General features: G+C 44.4%; 1 protein-coding gene and 1 non-coding gene across 3 annotated transcripts in view; both read right to left on the reverse strand.

Moving 5' to 3' along the window:
- Positions 1 to 22,112, reverse strand: part of cnc (NFE2 like bZIP transcription factor cap-n-collar) — an 820,654-nt gene that overhangs the window by 101,227 nt on the left and 697,315 nt on the right. The gene's annotated exons all lie outside the window — the stretch shown is intronic.
- LOC145396912 (5S ribosomal RNA) lies at positions 16,473 to 16,591 on the reverse strand. The gene has a single exon (XR_013896871.1). It is a non-coding gene; the product is annotated as a 5S ribosomal RNA (ribosomal RNA).

Genomic DNA, 22,112 nt, shown 5'->3' on the forward strand with positions numbered 1-22,112 from the left:
GTGTGGGTGATTTGGTATGTAGGTGAAAGCAAGAAATAGAGTGATGAAGCTGACGACTGTGTACTCAAGCGTGCACACATCAATCACTACACACACACACACACACACACACACACACACACACACACACACAACATGAAAACACACAAGCAAATACTATCAATACTTTACACATACAGACTCTCTCTCTCTCCTGGTCGCAGCTCAATGCACACAGAACGGTAAAGAGAGTGCAGTGTGTGTGAGTGATATATTGCCGACGTGCTCGCTACGGTGACATATGTGCTCACCCCGATGTGCACCCTAGGAGTTACACACACACACACACACACACACACACACACACACACACACACACACACCACACACACACACACACACCAAATTAGGTACAATCTCAAGCATCAACTTAAGTCCCAACTCAAGTGCCAACTTAAGTCCCACCTCAAGCGCCAACGTAAGCTCCTACTCAAGTGCTAACATAAGTGCCAACTCAAGAGTTAACTTAAGTGCCAACTGAAGCGGTAAACTTATATTGCAACTCAAGTGCCAACATTAGTCCCAATTCAAGTGACAACTTAAGTGCCAACTTTAATGCCAACTTAGGTCTGAACGCAAGCACCAACTTAGGTCTCAATTCAAGCAACAACTTAAGTCCCAACTCAAGTGCCAACCTAAGTCCCGAAACAAGCTCCAACACAAGTCTCAAGAGCAAACTGAAGTCCCAACTCAAGCGCCATCTTAAGTCCCAACTCAAAGGCAAGCTTAGGTCCCAACTCAAGCACCAACTTAAGTTCCAATTCGTTCAACAGCCTAAGTCCCTACTCAAGCGTCAACTTAAGTCCAAACTCAAATGCCAACTTAACTGCCAAATCAATGAGCTAACGTAGTGATAACTCAATTGCAAATGTATAAGTGCCAATTCAAGTGCCAATGTAAGTGCCAACTTAAGTGCCAACTCAAATGCCAACATATGTGAACACTCAAATGCCATTTTAAGTGAAAACTCAAATGACTACTAAATGACTACTAATTGCCAACTCAAGTGCCAAATGAAGTGTCCAGTGTCAAGTCCCAACTTGTGTCAACACAAGTCCCAACTCAAATCCCAACTTAGGTATCAACTTAAGTGGCCATTAAAGTGCCAACTTAAGTGCTAACTCAAGTGATGACTTAAATGCCATCTCAAGTGTTAAATTCCGACTAAAGTGCCAACTTACGTCCCAACACAAGTGCCAATTCACGTCCGAACTCAAGCACCAAACTAAGTCCCAACTCGAGCGCCAACCTACATACCTAAGTCCCTACTCAAGAGCAAACTTAAGTCCCAACTCAAGTGCTAATTTAAATCCCAACTCAAGAGTCAACCTAAGTCCCGACTCAAGCACCAACTTAAATTTCAGCCCAAGCGCAACCTTAAGTCCCAAAATCAAGTGCCAACTTAAGTCCCAACACAAGTGCCAATTTAAATCCCAACTCAAGTACTAACTAAAGTTCAAACTCAAGTGCCAACTCAAGTCCCAACATAGGTACCAACTTAAGTCCATACACAAGCACCAACGTAAGCCCATACACAAGTACCAACTTAAGTCCTAACTCAAGCGCTAACTTAAGTCCCAACTCAAGCACCAACTTAAGTCTCATCTCATGCGTCAACTTAAGTTCAAACTCAAGTGCCAACTTATGTCCCAGCCCATGTGCCAACCTAAGTCCCAACTCAAGCATTAAACCAAGTCCCAACTCAAGCGCCAACCTACGTACCTAAGTCCCTACTCGAGAGCAAACTTAAGTCCTAACTCAAGTGAAAAATTAAGCCCCAACTCAAGTGCCAACTTGAGTGTATCCATCGAGGGGTGGCTTGGAGTTTACTGGTTATATTACGCCGCTCAGGGAAGGGCAACTGGTCACCCTCTCCTTAAACTGGCTGCTATGACTTGCCAGAATAATGTACGCGTGTGTGTCCAGTGCAGTGGGTGGGGGAGAGGACGGAGGCTGTTTTGTTGAGTAAGTGTGAGTTGCTTGATTAGGAGGAGGAGGAGGAGGAGGAGGAGGAGGAATAGATGAGAGGGAGAGGAAGGAATAGATAAGGAAATTGAGGGATAGCCATGATTGAGGAAAAGTTAGATATTGGTGTATCTATCAATGTATCTATCTATGTACAATTTGTTATTTCGGTATACACAATTATATATAAATTAGATATAAAAATAATATACCGCATATATAACTGTCAAATATATATTAACTATACAGTATATACAGGAGAGAGAGAGAGAGAGAGAGAGAGAGAGAGAGAGAGAGCAAAGCTAGCTCTACCTAAGGAGTGTGGTGATCTGCGTGAGTGTATCTTATGTCACGATCACCACTTACACCACCACACATTATCCCAACACACCACACCAGGACACGTCTCACCCCCCCTGCCCTGCCCTGCCCTGCCCTGTCCTGTCCTGCCCTGTCCTTCTCCGATTTCCTGTCAATCTCTGCCTTACCCGGTCCCGTCTTTTACTCTTTTGTTTTTTTCATGGCCTACCTGCTGCCACACATTCACCTACACCTACACTAACACCCCCTCTTCCTACACCTAATTTTTCTCCCATTCTCCAAAGCTACACACGCACCTACACCTAAGTACAATACACCACTTACACAATTTACACCTTCATCTTAAACCCCCTCTACACCAGCCCAAGCTGTTCTCCTTCATCTATTCCTTCTACACCCATAACTATTTTCTCACCTACACCTACACTACCTATCTGCTGCACTTCACCTGTTCCATCTACACCTACAACGCAGATCAACCTTCATCTGTCCACCACACTCTATCCTATAATACACCCACGCATCAAATACACCCCCCATCCATTCACTCCACACTCATCAAGTTCACACACACACACACACACACACACACACACACACAATCACCTTTCATTTATCTACCACATCCCATCTACACCAGCTACGCCCCATCTACACCAGCTACACCCCATCTACACCAGCTACGCCCCATTTACACCAGGTACACCCCATCTACACCAGCTACACCCCATCTACACCAGCTACACCTCATCTACACCAGCTATACCCCATCTACACCAGCTACACCCCATCTACACCAGCTACACCCCATCCACACCAGCTACACCCCATCTACACCAGCTACACCCACACCAGGATACCGCCTCTACACCCCCACCCACTGCTCGCTTCGGTTCGCTCGACGGCGGGTGACGTCAAAGAGGTTGGGATTCCCACCGGGTGTTCTGCATGTGTTGTGCTGCTGTGGTGCTGTGCTGTGGTGTGGTGGTGCTGTGGTGATGTGTTGTGGTGCTGTGTTGTGGTGTTTGCAGCTGTGGTGTTGTGATGTTGTGGCGCTGTGGTGTTTGTGGTGCTGTGGCGTTGTGTTGTGGTGCTGTGGTGTTTGTGGCTGTGGTGCTGTGGTGTTTGTAGCTGTGGCGCTGTGGTGGATGTGGCTGTGGTGAATCATGGGAGAATGAAAGTACGTGAATCATGGGAGAGAGTTAAGATACTGGCTCCATTCACCCTCTCACGGTCGGAATAACTCTACTACACAGACGATTTTATTCACCTGAGAGTAACACCTTCTCCTTAGCGATTTATTTTTCCTACTGCAAATTAATAGTCTCCTGTGTGTCATCCGTATCGCATTAATATAGTCTGAATTAATATACAAGAAGATATCGGGTGCAATAGAATAAATCGCTCAGGAATCGGCGTTAAGACATATCCGGCATGAATAACAAGTTACGATATCGCCAAACTCTGAATATCAGTCTAAAAACTGGTTCTATTATGGAGGAAACAAATCAATATGCTTTTTTCCCAACGTGTGCAATTGCTATGTACGATTGCAATGTTGACAAAAATTGCTTTCTTCCTGCTCTCTGTGTCTCTCTTAGTTTTGTCTTTATCTCCTGTTTGGGCTCTGTTTTGCTCTGTCTGTTGTCCCTGTTAGCTCTGTTTTTCACTGTTGTACCGTTGTCCTTGTTTCTATTACCTCTGTTTTCACTGTTGTACCGTTGTCCTTGTTTTTGTTACCTCTGTTTTCACTGCTGTACCGTTGTCTTTGTTTCTGTTGGTTCTGGTTTTCACTGCTGTACCGTTGTCTTTGTTTCTGTTAGCTCTCGTTTTCACTGCTGTGCCACTGTCTGTTTCTGTTACCTCTGTTTTCACTACTGTTTCCCCGTCACTCCTGCATTTCCTCCGCCACGTCGCTATCCGTATCTGTCGTTGCTTTGTTTCGGCTTTGGTATTTATTTGTGCTGTGCCGTCTGCTGTTTGTGTCTGTTTACGCCTGTTTGCCTGTGCTGTTGAAGTCTATGCTGTGTTATATCTGTGTCCCCGTTAGCTCTGTCTACCTGCTGCTAACTTGTGTCTGCTGTGTTGTCTGTTTTTTGTCTGTGTCAGCCTTGTTCGTATCTACGCTATGTCTCTGTTAATTTTCTTTCTACCTGTTGTCTGTTTCTTGCCTCTCCTCTGCCGTTTGCTGTCTGTGCCTCTGTCAGCCCTCTCTATTAGGTTATGTCTCTGTCTATGCTATATACTCTGAGTTATGTTGCTGTGTATGTTAGATCTGGTCCTATCTTGTGTTTTTTTATGCTGTCTTTGTTGCCTGTCTCTCGCTCTTAAGGTTCGCGCTGTATATGTCTATGTTATTTGTCATCTGTGTCTCTTTTAGTCCTTTTGCTGTACTGTGCTGAATTCTGTCTCTCTCCTCGCTCTGTTGCTGTCTATGTGTGCTGTCTAGTGTGAGTCTCTCTCTATTAACCCTGTCTTTCTCTGCTGTATTGTTGTGTCCATACCGACTGCTGTTTGTTTCTCTGGTAAATTTGCTTGTGTTTTCTTTTTTGTGTTTGGTCTGTCGTTTTCTGTGTCATTATTTTTAAATGTTGTAACTGCTGTTATTTGCGCCTCTCTCTTTGTTTTGCTCTGTTTACGGTGCTTCTGGTTTTCCTGTCAATTTTTTTTTTTCTCTCTCTCTCTCTCTTTCTCTCCAGGCTGCATCTGCGCCCGTACACACACACACACACACACACACACACACACACACACACACACATACACAAAGCAATTGTAATGAATAAATACAAAACAACTAAACAGATACCGGATCATCAGGGCCGTATTATGGGGCGTCACTAAAATCTACGGGAATGGAGCACCTCGCGTCCGAAAAATTTAGGGAGTGACTGACGGACGAGGCCACATCAAGAAATAACTCTAAAAACGTGAGAGAGTGTGTCATGTACCGGGGAAGACGGGACAGCGGAGGTCGCTGATGGAGTGCTGTGTCATCTCACGTACTCTGCTGATTTTCATTATTTTTTCCAACCTCACCGCCCACACTCTTTTGCAACGCCCACACTCTATTGCAACGCCCACACTCTATTGCAACGTTCACACTCTACTGCAACGCCCACACTCTACTGCAACGCCCACACTCTATTGCAACGCCCACACTCTATTGCAACGCCCACTCTATTGCAACGCCCACACTCTATTGCAACGCCCACACTCTATTGCAACGCCCACACTCTATTGCAACGCCCACTCTATTGCAACGTCCACACTCTATTGCAACGCCCACACTCTATTGCAACGCCCACTCTATTGCAACGTCCACACTCTATTGCAACGCCCACACTCTATTGCAACGCCCACACTCTATTATAACGCCCACACACTACTGCAACGCCCACACTCTATTGCAACGCCCACACTCTATTATAACGCCCACACACTATTGCAACGTCCACACTCTATTGCAACGCCCACACTCTATTGCAACGCCCACACTCTATTGCAACGCCCAAACTCTATTGCAACGCCCACACTCTTGCAATGCCCACACTCTATTGCAACGCCCACACTCCATTGCAACGCCCACACTCTATTCCAACGCCCACACTCTATTGCAAGCAGCCTCGAAATGCCTGTGATACAAAGTGAAGCAATGTAAGTCCTCCGCGAAAGTCTGCTCACCGCTCGTTTCCTTCCACGTGGACTCTGAGAATAAAAGTTTTAAATCCACTGCCACTGACCACTCCACAGCCACTGCCACTGACCACTCCACAGCCACTGCCACTGACCAAACCACAGCTACTGTCACTGACCAAACCACAGCCACTGTCACTGACCACTCCACAGCCACTGTCACTGACCACTCCACAGCCACTGCCACTGACTAATCCACAGCCACTGACATTGACCAAACCACAGCCACTGTCACTGACCAAACCACAGCCACTGCCACTGACCAAACCACAGCCACTGTCACTGACCAAACCACAGCCACTGCCACTGACCAAACCACAGCCACTGCCACTGACCAAACCACAGCCACTGCCACTGACCAAACCACAGCCACTGTCACTGACCAAACCACAGCCACCGCCACTGACCAAACCACAGCCACCGCCACTGACCAAACCACAGCCACTGCCACTGACCAAACCACAGCCACTGTCACTGACCAAACCACAGCCACTGCCACTGACCAAACCACAGCCACTGCCACTGACCAAACCACAGCCACTGACATTGACCAAACCACAGCCACCGCCACTGACCAAACCACAGCCACTGTCACTGACCAAACCACAGCCACTGACATTGACCAAACCACAGCCACCGCCACTGACCAAACCACAGCCACCGCCACTGACTAATCCACAGCCACCGTCACTGACCAAACCACAGCCACTGTCACTGACCAAACCACAGCCACCGCCACTGACCAAACCACAGCCACTGTCACTGACCAAACCACAGCCACTGTCACTGACCAAACCACAGCCACTGCCACTGACCAAACCACAGCCACTGCCACTGACCAAACCACAGCCACTGTCACTGACCAAACCACAGCCACCGCCACTGACCAAACCACAGCCACTGCCACTGACTAATCCACAGCCACTGACAAAGACCAAACCATGTCATCAGTGTCATTTGCTGCGGACCCACGAATCGAACCCAAGCGGTGGTGGACAAGAGTAGATGCTGGTGGTATGCCCTTCCATATGCTTGCACGAGTCCGCCCCCTGTCCGTTAATACTGCTGGGATATACATACAAACTGCCATTATAACACGTCCATTTACAAGCCAAACTCTCTCTACAGACACCTTTCCCACTCCTACTGTACCTCGCCAGCATGGTTAAGGGTTAATTCTGTCTATCACTCTCTATCAGGAAGATACATACATACAGCCATTATGACATGTCCACTTACAAGCCAAACTCCTCCTACAGACACCTTTCCAAATCCTACCTCGCCAGCATGGGTAAGGGTTAATTCTGTCTATCACTCTCTCTCAAGAGTATACATACATACAGCCATTATAACACGTCCACTTATATGCCAAACTTTTCCTTCAGATACCTTCCCCATTCCTACCTCGCCAGCATGGGTAAAGGTTAATTCTCCCTATCACTCTCTCTCAGGAATATACTCGTACATACATACAGCCATTATAACACGTCCACTTATATGCCAAACTTTTCCTTCAGATACCTTCCCCATTCCTACCTCGCCAGCATGGGTAAGAGTTAATTCTGCCTATCACTCTCTTTCCAGGTATGAAGTGCAGGTAAAGATACAAGTAGTGACTGTTAACTGTATCGTGTGTGCTGCTAACTGTGTGGTGGTGGGGTGGTTCCGTCTCTTGTCATTGCAGCGCCATCAATCACAGGAGACGAGACTGCTGTTCTCTTGCTGTCACTGTCACTCCCGCCACCACGATTACTACCACCACCACCACAACTGCCACCACCATTACTACCACCACCACCACAACTGCCACCACCATTACTACCACCACCACCACAACTGCCACCACCATTACTACCACCACCACCACAACTGCCACCACCATTACTACCACCACCACCATTACTACCACCACCACCACAACTGCCACCACCACCATCACTACTGCAACCACCACAACTGCCACCACCACCATCACTACTGCTACCACCACCACCACCACCACTGCTACCACCACCAATACTGCAACCACAACTGCAACCACCACCACTACTACTACCACCACAAATACTGCAACGACCACTGCAACTGCCACCGCCACCACCACCACTGTAACCACCACAATTATTGCAACTATATACTGCAACCATTATTACCCTCCAAGAATTACCACTATGCTCACCAAGACCATTATCACCATCACCACTACTAATATTACTACTATTACAGCCACCCCTACAACTATTACTACTATTACAACCACTCACCATCAGCATCACTACTACCACCACGTCAACAACAACTATCACGACCTCCACAAACTACTATTTCCTTTAACCCAACTACTACAACCACAACAAAACAACAACCATACCACAGCATCACACACAACCACAACTCCCCACTCCTTACCACAACTACCACCACCACCACCACAACCACACACACACCCCGACATCCAACACAACAACCACCACAACTACCACCACCACCATACACCATAACCATCACAACACACCAGCTACCACAACCACCACTCACCACAACACAGCAACTACCACAACTATCACCACTAACACATCTACCACAACCACAACTACCACCATCGGCAGTAACCAACATTATGGACAGGTAAAGAGCTTAACGGCATCCCAAAACCGCAGGTATGAGGTAAGATCGCACCTTTTATCTCCACACCTCGCACCTCTATCTCCACACCTCGCACCTCTACCTCCACACCTAGCACATCTATCTTCACACCTCGCACCCTTATCTTCACACCTCGCACCTCTATCTCCAAACCTCGCACATTTATCTCCACACCTCATCTCTATCTCAACACTTCGCATCCCAATCTCCACACCTCACATCTCTATCTTTACACCTCTATCTCCACACCTCGCACCTGTATTTCCACACCTCGCTATACTTTAACCCAATCTTTCACCACACCTCTGATTCTTCTACCTTCACCTCATACACCTCACTTAAATCTACCTCTACCACAAGACCACACTTCTATTTCCACACCTCACCACATCCTACCCCACTCTTACACCTCGCACACTCTTCTAACCGTACCTCTTACACCTCACTCAAATCTACCTCTAATATCACACCTCTGTCTTCAAATCTACCTCCACAGTCCTACCACACCTCTATCCTCATACCTCACCACATCTCACAAACTCCTCCCATTCTACCTCACCTTACCTCACTCAAATTAACCTCTTCTCCCTCACGACCATCCACTGCACTACCTTCCTACCATTCATTTCATTACCCCTTTCTCTCTCTCTCTCTCATCAGTCTAATTCTTCAAAGATGCGGAGGTACAGTTACTAACGACCTGATAGACAAAATAGATAAACAAATAAATAAAAATAATAAAGTCTCCCTAATAATTTTTCCATAAGGTCATCAGTAACAGTAGCTACGTAATGGCAAAGAATTTGACCCATGTTTATATTTATTATTATTATTATCATTATTATTATTATCATCATTATCCATCCATCATCCAATCTTATTATTACCGGTATTATTATTATTATTATTATTATCTATCCATCAGTCTATCCATCCATCATCCAATCTTATTATTACCGGTATCATTATTATTATTATTTATGAATTGGCGCATGAATCATGTAAAGTTATTGGGTCAAGTTCGGGATTCTATGTATATATAAATCCCTTGCTTATAAATCCCTCACAAAAAATCCCTTGCCTGTAAATCCCTCGCAAAAAAAATGTCTTGCTTTTGTAAATCCCTCATTAAAAAATCCCTTGCTTGTAAATCCCTCGCCAAAATGTCCTTTGCTTGTAAATCTCTCGCCAAAAGTCCTTTGCCAAAAATCCCTTGCCTGTAAAACCCTCGCCAAAAAATTCCTTGCCCGTACATCCCTCGCCCAAAAATCCCTTGCCTGTAAATCCCTCGCCAAAAAATCCCTTGTCTCTAAATCCTTCGCCCAAAAATCCCTTGCTTGTAAACTGCGTCAAAAAAAATCCCTTGCTTGTAAATCCCTCGCCAAAAAGTCCCTCGATTGTAAAACCCTTGAAAAAAAAAAAAAAAAAGCTTCTAAATCCCTCTCCAAAAAATCTCTTGCCTATAAATTACTCATCCCCTAAAAAAATCCCTTGCTTGTAAATCCCTCGCCAAAAAAAAAAAAAAATCCCGTCTGTAAATCCTTCACCAAAAAAATCCCTTGCTTGTTAATCTCACGCCATAAAATCCTTTGCTTGTAAATCTCACGGCAAAAAATCCTTTGCTTGAAAAACTCATGCCAAATAATCCCGTGCTTATAAATCTCACGGCAAAAAAGATCGCTTGTAAATCCCTCGTCAAAATTCTGAGTCTAAAGGTAACTTCAACGCTGCTTTGGTAGTGATATCCAGGACTCGGCACAGTCCTGACTTAACACGCGTCCATTGGTGATTTATTTCCGTTGCTTCCGGACGATTTTATTCGGCTACGGAGAGCAGTCTAAACCCCTCCAGTTCCAAGCCTTAACTGATCTGAATAAATAAAGGAGGAATAATATGCACAGCGGACGTGGTAGTAGAGAGGCTCATGCTCCTCTGCTCAACACCATTCACTTTTTCACTCAGCGTTATTTCTTTTGCACTGTGATAACTGTTTGGTCTCTTCTTTACCGTCTTCTCTATGTCTTCTCCACTGTTTTTTTTTTCCCTTCTCGTTTGCTCTTATTCTTCACTTTCTTTATAATTCTCTTCTCATGGTCTATGTCTTCTTCACTGCCTGCTTTGCAGTCTCTTTTTAATCTACATATTCTTCACTGTCTTCTTCTTATTCTCTTCTCTTTGCTCTACGTCTTCTTCACTGTCTTCTTTTTCTTATCTTCTTAGTTTCTTCTTCATTTCTTTTCATTCCATTTTATTTGCACTCAGCCCATTGTCTTCCTTTATTTTCTTCGCCACTGCATTCATTTTCTTCTCATTCCTTTTCTTACTTCTCGTCTTTATATTTTTCGTCTCTACAACTGTCTCTATTTTTCTTTTTTCTTTTTTTCTCAGTAAATTGTCGTCTCGTACTACCCTATGTTCCTGTGATTTGCGTTGGTTTGTGTTTCTCTATATTACTTCCTCTTCTCTCGTGTTGTGTGTGTGTGTGTGTGTGTGTGTGTGTGTGTGTGTGTGTGTGTGTGTGTGTGTTCTATGCCAGTGTTGTAGTAATGTTGCTTTTTCACCACCACTACTACTACTGCCATCACCAGAACCACCACTACTGCTACTACTACCGCTACTACCACAACCACCACCACCACCACTCCACCAGCCACCCATCCAACCTGGCAGTGTCCTCTCCAGCACCATTTCCTGTCACTCGAGACAAATGGCGCTAGTACTGTAATTTGTCGCGATGGTTCCCCCGACACACACACACACACACACAAAACCTCATCATCACCAAAACAAGTCCACGTAGGTAATAAAAAAACAATAAATAATACGGGTCATTACATAAAAAAAAAAATCTATTCCAACACATCCATTATATTCAAGGATACAGAGATGAAAAAACACGATGCAGCTCCCTCCCCCCATCATCATCATCACCACCATCATCATCACCATCATCATTACTATCATCGCTTCCCCATCAAATCATCTCTCTCCCTCGTCTTTCCTTCTCTTCCTCCTCCTCTCTACCTCCTCTTCTCTCCCCTCCCCATCCCCATTTTCTCCTCTCTCCCCCTCTCCCTTTTCTCTCCTATTCCCCCCCTCCATCTCTGTCTCTCACACACACGCAGACACAGACACACAGACACACATACACATACACGGTTCAAGCCACAAAATACCCCAGTTAAGAGGTTACTCTCTCTCTCTCTCAAGGCACAAAATAACACCACGTACCTTGTCCCCCCCTTAAACCAATTTCAGTCTCCCACACTAACATTATCAAGCGTACAGTACATTTTTCTTAGTCCCTCTGTCTGTCTGTCTGCCTGTCTGTCTGTCTGTCTCTCTCTCTCCATTATCTTTCCCATTTTCAATCCTTTTTCTTCCCAGTCTTATCCTCTCTCTCTCTCTCTCTCTCTCTCTCTCTCCTTCATTATCCTTCTCTTTCCAGTTTTAACCCCCCCCCCCTCTCTCTCTCTCTCTCTCTCTCTACGGGGCAAGGGATGACACAGCACCGGCCATTACTGGGAGAGACGAAAATAGACTCTCCAACCAAAGAAAAAAAATCCTATTAATAAATCAAAGTAAGACAGACCGAAACAGATAAAGATAAGGTAATAGACAAAAAATAGATAGAAAAAATATGTAAAATAAAAATCGTACTTACTAAAAGATGTGAAAATAAATTCTTGACACACACACACACACACACACACACACACACACACACACACACACACACACACACACAAATTAAAAGATACCAAAAATAACTTCTTGATCCACACACACACACACACACACACACACACACACACACACACACACACACAAAACCCCTTCAACCTGATGACACGTTCATTCTTGCTTCCTGCAGACGATTTTTCTCAGCTTGGGCTCTCGGCGGTTATGGAAGCTCCCTAACACCTCTTCCATACCGATTTATTTTTGGGTACAGCTGGTTAATATCGTTTTGTACTTTACTTATGCAAAGAATGATGATATTGGAAGGATTTAAGCAGTACAGAAGAGGACGACAAGCTGTAGGCAAACAAAATAAATCGGTTAGGAAAAGGTGTTAGGGAGCTTCCTTAACTGACGAGAATACGGACCCCTTTGTAAGTAAGGTGCAAAAGAAAAAGCACAATAAATCGCTTACGAACAGGTGTTAGGGAGCTTCATCAGCCGACAAGAATACGATCTCCTGAGAGAGAGAGAGAGAGAGAGAGAGAGAGAGAGAGAGAGAGAGAGAGAATATGACAAGCAGCATCAATACAACAAATAGGGTCTGAGTATAACACCTTAAGGTATAACTCAAACTCACCTTGAGGAAGGAGGGCAGAGGGAGTGGTGTCATAAGCCTGAGTGTGGTACCATCCTTGAGCCACACCACACCACACCACCACAATACCACCAACACCACTCTCTCTTCACCACCACCTCGAAGTTCCTCTGTATTGTAGTAGCTATTGCACTACCAAGTAAATCCAGCGTTCACTTTGTTAATTTCTAAGTATTTCAACACCAAAACATCTACTGCAGTTGCTACGTTCACTGCAGCTTTCTTCTGATCACCACTACCACCATACCTTCCCCCTTCACCGTCACACCTGTCCATTCACTCCATCCAGGTATTTACTGCAGCGCCATTTCACTGTTAGGTTCACTAATTCTTTTACGGTGCTCTCCTCAAGGTATTTTCACGGCAAAACATCTACTGTACTTCTATTTCATTCCCGTATTCATTAGTACTATTTTTTTTTTCACTGTAACCCGTCTCTATGCATCTCATCAACAAAGGATTTATTTTACTTCTACCTGGCCGTTGCGATCACTGTCCTTCACTGCAACATTCTTCTCACTGCCGGAAATACCTTCACACAATCGGTTACTATACTTTTATTGGCTGTTACGGTCAATATTTCACTGCATTATTATTTTCAGGGCCTCATCCACCTCATCTACTCAACCAACTTCTTTACTCCATGGCACTGCACCCACATCCCTGCATCACTCTCCAAACACCAAGATATCCACTGCACACGTGACTGCAATGCCCACAGTGTTTATTCTCTATCACTACGACCCCCACACTATGCAGCATACATAGTGATACATACAGCAACAGATGTATGGTAGGGTAGCGTCATTTTTGAGTAGGAGGTAAGCATATTTTCTGTATCATTATTCAGTATTTCTCCCTAAAACCATTACAGCATGACGTTCCCGGTGATGTATTTCTCTCCATGTATTTCAAACCCTATGTATCTCCTGTATTTTCATGCATCAGGGTTACTAACTATAATCCTTTTACTCTAACTTGGCCTAAAATCGCCATCTCTCCACCGTGAATGCCGAGTTTTAACAATTAACATTAGGATATGATGCTAGTCACGAAGAAGTCATAGCACCCTTCCCTCTTCGGTCTACGTGAAATAGGCCTAAGCTGCAAAGTGGCGAAAAATTGGGCCAAGTTAAGATGAAAAGAGTATAGTACTTATCACTACTCATTTCCCTCTCACCATCACCACTCTCACACATTGTACTTCCACGCTTCTACATCTTCCTTACTGCACTGTTTTCATAGATTTGCAACACCTGAGTATCAATTGCACTTTATATATGTTACGAGCTCTGCAGTACAGCCACCCTCCTACACACTTAACACTGAAACATCTTTACTGTTTTCATAATTGCAACACCCAAATATCAACTGCACTTTCTGTTCCTACGAGCTCTGTAATAAAGCCACCCTTACACATTCTTTCCATTGCAAAGTATATACTGCAATTTCACTCTGCTGCTACGCTCCATATGCAACAGAGCCGCCTTCACGCTCATGTTGCACACCCAATTGGCTGCAACGTTCATGGCAAAACGTCAACCCTAACAATGCTGCAAACTCTATCCCCTCGATGCATTTCACCAACCAAGTATTTTCTGCATATCCATACGGTTATTATTCTTAGTGTAATATATCCAAATTTCCTGTATTACTACCCACGTCTGTGAGGAGGAGGAGGAGGAGGAAAGTAGGTTACATAAAAAACATGAAATAAATCCTCTAGTGAGACTTCAAGGCTTAATTCTTTCCTTCTTAGCATATACATGATGCCTCTTGTATTCTTATCGCCAAAGGTTTTATTATTATTATTACTCTTATTATTATTATTTATTTATTATCATTATTATTATTATTTATTTGTAGTAGTAGTAGTGGTATTTTTGTTGTTGTTACTGTTTTTTTCCATGAACCCCCTACTCTAGACCTTTCGTTACTTAATTCTTATAACTACCAATAATCACGGCTCAGTAAAGGCTAATAAAATACCCAGAATGTATGCCAACCCAATGAAAAATCCTAGAATCCAGAGAAAAATGAAATCCAAAATAATCGAGGAATCCAAAGAAATCTAGGAATCCAGAGAAAAAAATCCAGGAATTCAGACATCCAGGAATCCAAAGAAAAAATCCAGGAATCCAATGTCATCCAGGAATCCAAAGAAAAATCCAGGAATCCAAAGAAAAAATCCAGGAATCCAATGTCATCCAGGAATCCAAAGAAAAATCCAGGAATCCAAAGAAAAAATCCAGGAATCCAATGTCATCCAGGAATCCAAAGAAAAATCCAGGAATCCAAAGAAAAAATCCAGGAATCCAAAGAGAAATCCAGGAATCCAGAGAAAAAATCTAGGAATTCAGACATCCAGGAATCCAAAGAAAAAATCCAGGAATCCAAAGACATCCAGGAACCCAAAGAAATCCACGAATACAAAGACACATCAGGGAATCCAAAGACAAATCCAAGCCTGCTCACACAAGCTTAGAATCGAGAGGAAAGCGGGGAATTTTCTGCAATAAGGGGAACACTGAGATTGCAATGGGGAAGGGGTTGTTTTGAGACAGATTGCAATGGGGAAGGGGTTGTTTTGAGACATTGCAATGGGGAAGGAGTTGTTTTGAGACAGATTGCAATGGGGAAGGGGTTGTTTTGAGACAGATTGCAATGGGGAAGGGGTTGTTTTGAGACATTGCAATGGGGAAGGGGTTGTTTTGAGACATTGCAATGGGGAAGGGGTTGTTTTGAGACAGATTGCAATGGGGAAGGGGTTGTTTTGAGACAGATTGCAATGGGGAAGGGGTTGTTTTGAGACAGATTGCAATGGGGAAGGGGTTGTTTTGAGACAGATTGCAATGGGGAAGGGGTTGTTTTGAGACAGATTGCAATGGGGAAGGGGTTGTTTTGAGACAGATTGCAATGGGGAAGGGGTTGTTTTGAGACAGATTGCAATGGGGAAGGGGTTGTTTTGAGACAGATTGCAATGGGGAAGGGGTTGTTTTGAGACACTGAGACAAGATCCAGCAAAAAAAGGGCACAGAGAGAGAGAGAGAGAGAGAGAGAGAGAGAGAGAGAGAGGGGGAGGGTAGGAATAACAACTAAGGATCACTCACTTCAGAGGAACGTGGTAGAGGGGGAGGGGGGAGGGGAGGGACAGAAGGAGGGGGATGGAGGGAGGGATGGGGGGTATGGTAAGACATGTGTTGAGAAAGAGAAGAAGAAAAATGATGTAGAAGAAAAGAACAACAGAACAATTACACAGCTAAATTTACTGAGGAATATGGAGAAAATAATAATAACAATAATAATAATAATAATAATAATAATAATGATAATTTTAATAACAATAAAAATCCATCCATCCATTGCCAGACGCCATGTATCCCAAACGGGGTGGTCAAGGGCTAGAGTTAATTGTTTTACAGGGAGGGGCACTAATCCTCCACCAACCCCACTTGACACGTAGGGATGCCAACAGCATCTGGTGTTCCCTGGCGGTCACCCATCAAAGTACTAATCAGACCCAACGTTGCTTAACTTCGCTGATCGGACGGGAAGCGGTGTACTCAACGTGGCATGGCCGTTAATAATAATAATAATAATAATAATAATAATGATAATTTTAATAACAATAATAATAATAATAATAATAATAATACGAATAATAAGAATGTCAGCGAAATAAGGGTTAACCTAAAAATTCCTAAATTATGTGAAAATCAGGACATAATGAAAAGGGGAGTTAATTTGAAACAGAAAACGATACGCAAAAAATGAGGAAAACAGAAGCGAAAAAAACGGGAAAAAGGAAATAAGGAAGAAGGAAGGAAATAAGGAAGAAGTAAGGAAAAATTAGGAAAAAGGAAGGAAATCAGGAAAACAAGGAAATACGGACAAAAGGAAAATAAGGAAGGAAGAAGGACACAAGAAGGAAATAAGGGAAAATGAGGGAAATAAGAAGGAAATAAGGGAAAATGAGGGAAATAAGAAGGAAATAAGGGAAAATAAGAGAAATAAGAAGGAAATAAGGGAAAATGGGGGAAATAAGATGGAAATAAGGAAACGAAGTGCGATGTGGTCAGTGAGAAATGAGACCACAACTGCATTTTTTTTTTAGGGAAAGGCTGGGAAATTTTAAAGGGATTTAAAGGTATACTTTTAATTGGAGAAAAAAAATTAGGTGGCGCTTTTGGGGGGACGTTTTAGGGGGATTTTAGGCCTTTCAGGGCGCGATTTTAAGGGACTTTTAAGGGCGCGATTTTAAGGGACTTTTAAGGGCGCGATTTTTAGGGACTTTTAAGGGAGCGATTTTTAGGGGCTTTTAAAGGAGCGATTTTAAGGGATGTTTAAGGGATTTAGAGGGACCTTTAAGGGAGCGATTCATTTCATTTATTTGTTTATTTCTGAGGCGATCGAAGTGGAGTTTTCAGGACGTTTATTATTATTATTATTATTATTATTATTATTATTACTACTACTACTACTATTATTATTATTATTATTAGTATTATTATTATCATTACCACTATTTTTAGGGGGCGACTTAGATACTTAAGGGGACGATACCAAAAAAAAAAAAAAAAAAAAATGCACAAGAGATTTGAGAGAAAATACAGAAAAACTTTTAGCACCCAATTAAAAAAAAAAACATTTATAAATTTGGGGAAGCGATAGAAAAATCTGGACATCTAGAAAATATTTAGGTGGATATCAACAGCGAGGCAATTATTATTATTATTATTATTATTATTATTATTATTATCAGCAAGGTCGGTACCAATCTATTTATCAATCTAGATATGCGTATTTTCATTATTATTATTATTATTATTATTATTATTTGCAAGGTCGGTACCAGATCTATTTTCCTATCTATGTATATCATTTATCATTATTATTATTATTATTATTATTATTATTTGCAAGGTTGGTACCCCATGTATATATAATAATCCCCATTATTATTATTATTATTATTATTATTATCATTATTATTATATCACTGATCGCCACTGGTATAATGTCCATCCTCTACATATTACCACTACTGATCGACATTCAAGACATTTTTAGGTTTCTTAGCGATTTCTTGACGTTTGTGTACCCAGCAACACTCCAGCGTCTTCCCACTTCGTAGTTCTTAGTCCACAATGCTTCCACTTCCTTCACGCTTCCCAAACACACGCCTTTCCCACTTCGCCAGCATGGGAGAAGTGGAATTTTGGCCGTCACTCTCCCTCCGAGGAAAAGGGACGTGATATGGACTTCTGCAGGTAGCGACACATAATTCTGGATCGTATTTCAAGGCACCACGGGAGACTGCGCAATGCCTCTTCCTTTGCGACTTAGTTTCAATATGACACCTTGACATTCATATCATTATCTCGTTCTATCGACACAATTTCCATCAGTAAGACACGGGAGGATACCAATGAACGGAATAAATCGCTAAGGAGGAGGTGTCAGGGAGTCTCCATCGCCAGCCACACCACGAGGGACACTGCTATGGCGTCGTTCCGCTGGGTGAGCTTTTGGCGCCGGGAGAGCTGAGGAGAGCCTTCAAAATGGGTCGGGCCGGGAGAGCGCGACACTTGCACACTGCACGCTGTACACTGCAACACTGAGTCCTCCTCCTGCTGCTGCTGCTGCTCGTGTGACAGCAGCAGCAGCAGCAGCAGGACGCACCAGACGACAACCGACCATATGGCAAACTCAGCTACCCTCAATAATGATAATGATAGGATGGGGAACGTTATGGTGCGGAAAATACTATAAATCCTACTTCAACTGCAGTCTCCAGCACCCAAGGCTGCAGGGGGATGGGGAGGCGGTGGGGAGGGGAACGAGGGAGAAGGGGGTGGGGAGAAAAGGGAGAAGGGGGTGGGAAGGGAAGGGAGAAGGGGGATAAGGATAGAAGGGAGGGAGAAGGTGGGAAGGGGAGGATGGGAGAAAGGGATGGGATGGGGAGGGAGGGAGAAGGGGGACAGGGAGGGGAGGATGGGAGAAGGGGGACAGGGAGGGGAGGAAGGGAGAAGGGGGGTGGGGAGGGGAGGCAGGAAGAAGGGGTGGGGAGGGAAGGGAGAAGGGGGATAAGGAGAGGAGGGAGAAATGGGGAGGGGGTGGGGAGGGGAAGGAGGGAGAAGGGGGTGGGGAGGGCACTGGAGGGTGGGAGGTAGGGGGGAGAAAGAGGGGTACATGCTATAGGTGGATTGTGGAGGATGGGGAGAGACGGGGAGGGGCTTGGAAAGGGATGGGGAGGAGGGGAGGGAGGGAGAATGAAGAGGAGGGATAGTAGGAGGAGGAAAGAATGAGAGGGGGTGAAAGAAGGGGGGGCGGTAAAGGGAGGGGGGAGGGCGGGAGGGGAAAGGAGGGGGAGGAGTGCTGCAAGTGGATGGGGGGGACAAGGTTGAATGGATGGGAGTTGGGGATGGAGGGGGATGATGAGTGGGGGAGATGGGGAAGACCAGAGGGAGTGAAGATGGGTAGGGAGGGAGGGAGGAGGAGGAGAAAAACAACGTGGAAGTGAAAGATGGAGAGAGAGAGAGAGAGAGAGAGAGAGAGAGAGAGAGGGAGAGAGTCAGCACCTACCAAATACACGAGGGTCACTAAAGCAATTAAGTCTTTCCAGGTCACACTTATCCCCTACATTAAGACACAACCATCGATGTTATATTCAGGTTCCTAATTTTTCTAATGGGCGAAAATGGACATAGAAGAAACAAACTTAATTCCAGAGTCTGACCGGCCGGGGGGGGGGGGGGAAGAGAGGTTAGGTGAGGGAGAGGAGAGGGAAAGGGGAGAAGGAGGGGGAGGGAAAAGAAGGAGGGGGAAGGGGGAGGACAAGAGGAAAGGGAGTGGAGGAAGAGAAATGATAAAACACGAATGATCAAGAAAGCGTTTAAAAGAGAGGTCGTTCCCACAGTGAAAAATAAATAAATAAATAAAATCAGAATAAGAATAAAACACAAGACATAACAATAATTAAACCAAATAAAGTCATCGGGAGAGAAACATAGATTTTATGAAACAGAATTTGCCAAAAAAAAAATATATAGAGAAAAGAAGGGAAAATACGAAAATTTGTTTAAAAACAGACATGAGCGAGAGACAGAGAGAGAGAGAGAAAGCACTCTTACATAACGGTGGAGTGGCCAGGGAGACAGACTCCTTCAATCCTCCCTGTCATCCCTCCTCTTTATCTCCACTTCTCCCTCCCCCTTTCCCTCCCTTCCCGCTGTTATTCCTTTCCTCCCTCCCTCTCCCGAATCTTCTTCCCTCCCTCCTCCTCCTCTTTTCCTCCCTCCTTCAATCCTCTTCTTTCCTACATAATCCTCACTTCAAGACTCCTTCCCTCTTCCATCTTCCCTCCCTACTCCCAATCTCCCTCCTTCCTTCCATCTCTCTACCCAATTTTCCTTCTTTTTCCCTCCCTCTCCCCTCCTGTCCTTCCCTTCCTCTCTTCTCTCTTCCTTCGTCATTCCTCTCTCTCTCTCTCTCTCTCTCTCTTCTTTCCTTCCCTCCCTCTCAACACCTTCTTCTCTTCTGCCTTCGGCCACTTCCTCCTTCCTTCCCTATCTCACTCCTTTCTTCTCTCCTGCCTTCCTTTTCCTTCTTTCTCCCCCTTCCCTACATCCTCTCTCTTTCTCTCTCCATTTACCCTCACCTGTGTCGCACCTTTAATTATCTATTTACACCTGAAGACACGATTTTCTTCAGGTGCGTCTTAGGAGTCAGTTAAGTTCTTCTGAATCTCCTTCATTATCTCTCTCTCTCTCTCTCTCTCTCTCTCTCTCTCTCTCTCCTAGGGACACAGCAGCGTCGAAAAGAGTGTCCTGCCACCTCCTCTCTCTCTCTCTCTCTCTCTCTCTCTCTCCTAGGGACACAGCAGCGTCGAAAAGAGTGTCCTGCCACCTCCTCTCTCTCTCTCTCTCTCTCTCTCTCTCTCTCTCTCTCTCTCGTTAACTAGAGCCATTAGTAGCAGTCTGGGCTAATGACACAGCGCTCTCTCTCACGCCATTACTGACCCCTCCCTCCCTATCTCTAATTTCTCTCCCTCTCTCTTTAATTCTCTCTCCGCCTTATCTCCCTCCGTCTGTCTGATTTTCCTCTCTCTCTCTCTCTCACACACACACACACACACACACACACACACACACAGTTTACTCAGTTAATGGTTGGGCTTGAGAGAGAGAGAGAGAGAGAGGTTGGCGGGAAGGAAAGAATGGGAATATGACGGAAAGAGAAATTTAGAAAGTGCAAAAATATATGCATGAGATATATGCATGAGAAAGGAAATGATGCGGAAAGACATACAAAGGCTGTGATGATGATGGTGATGATGATGATGATGATGATGATGATGATGATGATGATGATGATGATGGTGGTGATGATGATGATGATGATGATGATGTTGATGTTGATGGTGGTGGTGGTGGTGGTGATGATGATGATGATGATGATGAGGTTGATGGTGATGATTATGATGATAATGATGATGATAATGATGATGACGATGATGCTGATGGTGATGTTGATGATGATGGTGATAATGACGATGATGGCGACGACGACGACGATGATGATGATGATGAGGAGGAGGAGGAGAAGCAAGAGGAGGAGGAGGAGGAGGAGGAGGAGGATAGATGAGGTTGCTAAGGAGGAGAAGGAGAGGGACAGAAGAGGAAGAAACTGAGGAAATAGAGGAGGAGGAGGAGAAGGAGGAGGAGGAGGAGGAGGAGGAGGAGAAGAGGCTACTGGAAGTCTTTTAGGACTGGGAGTGACGCAGCAAAATGCGAAAGAAGAAGAAGAACTGGGATAAAAAGATGAGGAGGAGAGGACCCAGCAACATGGAGGAGGAGGAGGAGGAGGAGGACGAGGAGGAGGATGAAGGCCGTAAATATGAAATAATGATGGTGGTGGTGGTGATGATGATGATGATGATGATGATGATGATGATGATGATGATGATGGAGTTATTGACCTCTCAAAGACACTAATTGGGTGGGAGGAGGAGGAAGGGGAAGAAAAGAGGAAGAACAGGAGAAGAGAAGACGAGAGGGAAGAAGACAGAAGACAACGAAGAGGAAAGGACTGGAGGGGAGAGGAG

This window comes from Coenobita brevimanus, chromosome 39 (genome assembly GCF_032717465.1).
Source record: "Coenobita brevimanus isolate Jiangsu-jjx chromosome 39, ASM3271746v2, whole genome shotgun sequence".
In the NCBI taxonomy this organism is placed as follows: domain Eukaryota; kingdom Metazoa; phylum Arthropoda; class Malacostraca; order Decapoda; family Coenobitidae; genus Coenobita; species Coenobita brevimanus.